Source organism: Myotis nattereri, assembly GCF_964212035.1.
Source record: "Myotis nattereri genome assembly, chromosome: 5".
Classification (NCBI taxonomy): Eukaryota; Metazoa; Chordata; class Mammalia; order Chiroptera; family Vespertilionidae; genus Myotis; species Myotis nattereri.
Window position 1 is genome coordinate 90,177,231 of NC_138080.1, and position 6,506 is coordinate 90,183,736.

Here is a 6,506-nt window from a genome sequence, read left to right on the forward strand (position 1 = left end):
GGCCCTCAGCTTGACCGAACCGTGGGCTGTGCCAGAGGGAATGTTACAGAGACAAGGCTGGGCTGGGGTCCTGGATTGGCGGGGGACGAAGTGACCAAGTCCCTCGTTTCTAACTCCATTGTGCGCCCATAAGCTCGTGACTCACAGGTGTCTATCATTACGACAGCGGGTCACACGCTCTCAGAACCGAGGAATCTCGGGCAGCTTCTAAGTCCCACGGGATCATGTCAGAGACGAGGCACGCACCGGGAACTTGTCAGGCCCAGGGACTCCGTGGGTGTAACAGGCAGGACAAGAACCGTTTCCTGACTCCAAACCAAGGCTTCTCCGAGTGTAGATTGAAGTGGGTCAAAGGCCACAAGTGAAGCAGCTGCCATTCAATCAGCCCCGAAGCACAAGTGGATACAGGTGGGTGTCTATATCTCTGGGACGTTAACTCTGGCAACCTCCCTGCAGGGTAATACAACCACATAGCCACAGTTACAGATGCACAGAGGGCCCCGGAGCCTCCTGGGTTTGGGAAAATGGGGACCACATACATCAGCAGCAGAGACCGTCCTGATTCCCAGTCCAGCTCTGCTCCATCCCAGCTGAGGGGAGCGCCCAGGCCTGGCTCTTATCTGTGAAATGGGAATGATGTGCTGGGCTGTTCCCAGTGGGAAATGGCTGGGCAGCAAGGATGACTCTGACCTTCTGCAGTAACAGGAACGGGCCAGCAGAGGGCAAGAACACCCGGTTACCCTGCAGCTGGGCCTTCCAGGGACTGCACAGGCCCCTCTGGACCCCTTGCACGGACTCTGGACGGGCCACTGCTCTCCTGTCTCCTTTTCAATCCCAGCTTCACAGTCCCAGCAGGAGAGAGATGGCACGCGCAAACGATTTTCTGGAAGGACTTTGGCAGAGAGACTGTTGACAGGGGTGAGAGCAGGAGGCAGCCAGCCAACCAGGGAGGTGGCACTTGGAAACAGACCATGCAAGGTCTCAGGGGGGCGGGGCCACATGAACACAGGAGCGAAGGCACCTGAACAAGGGGGTGGGGCCAGGTGAAGATTGAAGGGATGGGCCAGGAGCCCCCAGAAGCTGAAGAGGCAGGAAGGACCCTCCCCTGGAGCCCTCCGAAGGAGCACAGCCCCAGACACCCTGATTTCAGATTCTGGCCCCAGAACGGGGAGAGCACATTGTGGACGAAAGGGGCCACACGCTGACCTGACAAGCTCAGGGAAGGCCTGCGTGGCAGCCTAGCAGACTCAGAGACCTAAAATAACCACAAAGGATGGTCTGAAATTAAACTTTGACTAAAAGCAGTTATGGTGGGCAGTTATGTCCTAAGCCAGTATCTTCACTGACAAGATCAACTTTGATCCTTACTGAGCCCATTTGCCTTTTTGCCTCTAAGATAACATTCCTTTGAAGTGTCTGGGTAACTTGTAACTTCCCTTTTTCTGGAGCCCCTGGGGCATAACCAAATGTTCTGGGCGCCAGGGCAGATACTACAAATTCCTTCATTATCATGTTGATTGATCCTGCACCCACCTAAGTATGTGTCCATCATTTTACTTTTTATCCTATCACAGAGGTTCCCCCCCCCCTTCGCTTAATCCCACCTCCTTAAATCTGTCACCAATGAATTTCATGTATAAATACGGATGTAACCCTGCCATTCTCCGGAGCACTATCTCAATTCATTGAGGTTCTGCTTCCCGGCATATGTCGACAGTTTGGCTCAAATAAACTCACAAAAATTCTTTACAGGTTTCAATGGTTTTTTTACGTTAAAAACATGTTCCTGTTTGCTTAGGCCAGTCTGTGGTCATCGGAGCAGCAGCCCCAGGAAATAGACTGCTCCTTGCCCCTCCTTTTGGGGCTTTGACCGGGTTCTGGGAATTGCTGAGCCCTGTTCCCCAGCAGGGGAGACCCCTTAGACCTCTCGCTGCAGGGCTCACAGGGAGATCCATCCCTGTGTCTGCCTTGGCCCTGTCTCCCGCTCCTCCAGGCAGCTCCTTGGCAGTGACAGTGCAGTGGGCACACCAGGGCAGGCTGCTCGGTGGGAAGTGCAGGCTACGTGGCTCGGGGACTCCTGGCGGCCTTGCTGCAGGATGATGCAGGGCACTCCCCAGTCCCGCCCTTACCTCCCAGGCCTTCCCCCTAATGAGTCCAGCCTGGACCTCAGCTTCCTGGAGTATCTGGGTTGACAGGAGCCAGCAACTGGTTGTCGTGCCCATATTCTAGATGCCAAAACTGAGGCTCAGAGAGGGGGAGCAGAGGTCCCTACCCCTACCCTACCTCCCCCTCAACCCAGCCCAGCTCACAGGTGGCTTCCCCAGCTGCCACCTGGTTGCTATGGTGTCGGAGGAGGAGAAGGAGATTTCTGAGAAGCGGTCCAAAAATAAACACCAGCTGGTCCCTTTCCTCCCTCTCTCCAGCTTCACAGCCTCCGTTTGTGCAGGTCGGCAGGGGCCTCTTCCTGGCCAGGCAGCCGGGAGCAAAGGAGGTCAAGGAGGCAGAGGATCCAGCTAGTGGGTTCTGGGACCCCAACCTCACCCAGCAGATTTCCTGCACCTGGGCTCCATCTCCCTCCCACAGTCCCCAGGCCAGGCGGGCTGTTTCCTGCCTCCCTGCCTTCACGCATGCAGTTCCCTCCACCTTGAATGCCCTTCCTCATCCTTCAAGTCTTAGCTCGGCTTTAACTCCACTGAAATGGTGCGGGACAGGGGGAGCCCCAAGTGAACCTTCCCTGAATCACCTGGGGTTCCGTCTGCGTCCCGCACCGTTTTCTGGATGATGCTCTCACGGGGCGGTGAGGTCTTGGGGTGCTAGCTTTGCCTTTGTACCCCAGCCCCTGGCACAGACAGGTGCTCAGTGAACCCAGAAGGAAGGGAAGGAAGGGAGCGAAGAAACACGTCTTACAGGATTGGAGAGGATCTGGACCGTGAGCACCTGGCACAGGGCTGGGCACGGAGCAAAGCCCACTCCCTTCCTGCCGCCTCCACTTGAGCCTGGGCTCCAGCACCTTCTGCCTCGTCTGATTTGGAGCCGGCTCAAGGGTCCTCTCCATACCCACAGGCCTGTGTCTGTTGCCATTTGGATGCAAGGTAATTGCACCAGGATGCAGACGTGCACTTGACTTTATAAGGAGCTAGTGTGTTGGGGAGAAAGGCCTCCATTCTCTGAAATCCTGACTGTGCAAACTTGCAAGGGCCTGAGGGCTGACCTTGAGCAGGGTTTTTCAAACGGTTTTCACACTGAATACAGTGGGGCCTCCGAATGAATTAAACATGAATTAAACGGGTAAGTCAAGGCCCCACTGTACTTTCTGCAAACAAAGCCTTACCTGACGGCCATTATATAAAACAGATGGACACTAAGCTGCTCAGGGCGAAGTGGTGGGTGTTGAAGGGACTGGGAGATGGGACTCTGTAGCTCTGGGTCCCGGGGAGATGGGGGTTGGGGTTGGTCCTGGCGGTGGGATGGGGCAGCCAGGAGAGAGGAGAGCCCTGGGGAGAGTGCAGTATCTGACATTTACTAACTGGTGCAGAAGGGCTTCAGTATTTTCAGAACTGCGTGTTCATGCCACTGTGGCTGGGCCAACGAACTCATCTTTCACAGCAAGAAGTCAGTTTATACAAACAAAAATGAAAATATGTCCTGGGAAAAAATCATAATGACTTCAACCTTTAATGTTCTCAGTTTCTTTCTTTCTTTTTTTAATCTTGAAGGGATATTTTAGGGGAGGTATCTCTTGCCTAGAGGAAATATATGAATTCAGCAATCCCATCAACTTCTTTTTCTTTTGTGAAGTTCAAGTAAAATTAAATTTAAAATTGTCTAAAAAAAAAATAACGCTTGCATGTAATTGCTATAATGTGCACTTTTGAGCCAATTGTGAAACTAGTCTGTGACTGTTGGTTTAGTCTGTTGTTAAATTCACACAAGATTGTTGAAGTTTATTTTTTTTAAACCTATTCATGAGTGTCTATTTTGAATTTAACATTCTTATGCCACTACAAAAAAAAAAAAACACGCAAAAAGTTCTGGAGGGGAGAGCAGACAAGCTCTACGGGGCACAAGAGAGCAGAGCTGACGGGTCACTGGTACGTTTCATTTAGAGAACCTGATGGTACGCAGCTCCCTCACAGCTCCATGGCTGCTTCGCTTGGTGGCATTCTCCTGTGCTGGGGTTAACCTTATGGCCTGACGGAGGCTGCCTGTGAAGGAGATTCCTACCAGGCAGGCGTGGGAAAGGTGTGAGGAGTCGGGACTAGGTAAGTTCTGAGTCCCTTACAGCACTCAGCTTTGATTTCAGGACTCTCCTAATAAGAACCTTGATTTAAGAAGTTGTAAACTTCTGGAACTAATGGTGAAGTGCTCCATTTGAAAAAAAGAGCCACACCGCCATCTGGTGATCATCACAATTATTCTTTTTTTAGTCATTTGTTTTTGTTTTTGATTATTGGGAGAAAACTCATTCGTGTCTTAACTTGACATCTTTTTCCTGCAGTGCCTTTTCTTTGTAGCATCCCCTCCAGGAAAGGACCTACTTTGTTTCTACTTTTCATTTTGATAAAGAACAAATGTTTGCCTCTACATCCCCATTCAGCTGTCTGATAATTTCCTGGCAATAATTTCCTAAGAAAGGGTCAAAGATTATTGTTTAATGTAAAGCGTTGCATATGCATTTTCCAATTGTCCTTGCAGGGAACAGAAAAAGAGGATAGACTCCTTGCCTCACTTTAAAGGGCAGCACAACTTTGATGCCCAAACCTGAGAAGGACATTATAAGGAATGAAAACTATAGGATACCATGTTAGAAAGCTGAATCGATTTCTCTCGCCCCCTCTCTATCCATCTATCTACTTAATGGTATATTACAACCATATTGTTTATTTCCATAACTCGAGTTTGATTAATGTGTAAAAGTAACCTGTTGACAACCACCACACTGTAAGCACACGCCAAGCTCAGTGATGCAGAACGTGCATTTGAGAAGGACATGGGTGCAAGTGTTTATTTGGAAGACGATCCCAGGAAATCCAAGTGAGGAAACTGGGAAAGTGAGGCAAAGGTGGAAGAGAAGCGAGAAAAAAAGTGCAGTGCTTGGCTGGTGTGGCTCCGTGGTTGAGCGCTGACCTATGAACCAGGAGGTTAGGATTCAATTCCCCATCAGGGCACATGCCCAGGTTGTGGGGTCTGAGTGGGGCCAGGGTGTGTTGGCCCCTGCAAAGCAGGTAGTGCTCCGAGGCTAACTTGAAAATGAATCGCATTGGAAGGGGTTCAAGGATCAATGAGCCACCATTTGGGGGCCTTGTCACAAGGAGAAGGTTCCTGGTGCTTCCAAATTGCTCTGTTTCTTGCGGGTGAATTTCAGAGCTCCCTGGATGCCAGCTCCTGCGTCCTTATGCCCAATGCTGTGATGCCCATGAAAGCACACTGACCATCCAATCTATTCTTGAACACTTATAGTCCCAATACAGGCAGTCTGGTCTGTTGTGGGACATTCTTAACTAATAGAAAGTCCTTTTATCTGAGCCATAACCTCTCTCCCTGTGACCATCATGCACTGATTTTTGTCTACATCAGAGGCCGTGCAGCACACTGTGCATGTGCACGATTTGTTAGTAGCGATCAAAATGTAAAATATGCATACACTTTGGCCAACACTTCTAGGAATCTATTCTGCAGATACACGGACAAAGCATCTATATCTATAAAACCCTAATATGCAAATAGACTGAACGGTGGAACAACCGAACAACTGGTCCCACACTGTCAGCAGGGGGGGGGGGGTCGGGTTGTGATTAGGTCATGAGGGTTGAGCCCTCATGAATGGGATTAGTCCCTTACAGAAAAGGGTTCTCTCCAGGACAGGACCATGTGGCATCCCGTGCTTGGTCTTTCAGCTTCCAGAACTGTGAGAAATAAATTTATGTTTCTGATAAGCCACCCAGTCTACGTAATTTGTTATAGAAGCCTGAATGGATTAAGACACCACCCTTTCCTCCTGTATCAGAAAAGAAAGGTCCTCTTTAGACCCCACTTTCCCTCTATGTTCTAGATCCTAGTCATCCCACTTCACTGGGGTCTTTTGTGCAATACAACAGCCCCTGTTCCCTGTACACAGCTGTGTTCCAAGACACAGAGCCATCAAAATCTTTGCACTCACACATACTCATCCGCTTGTCTGCAAACATCACACCAGCACCAAAGTTGAGCAAAGGAGCGATGGATGGTAGGGGCACCATCGCAGTTACAACAAGCATTACTTCATGATACTGAGATGGGCACTGCCCTCACCTAGAGATGAAAAGAGATGGGAGGTAAACCCCACAGTGAGAGAATCCATTTTCACTTGTGGATGCCAGGACCTACCCCCTTGCTGGCCTGAGCTGACTCTGAGGTGAGTAGCAGAGCGAAAAGGCACTGGGTGAAGAATATAGGAAGACATCCACTGTGTTCCCATAATTTCGGAATCAGTCACGGCTCCATAAAAAAATGGTTTAAACTTTGAT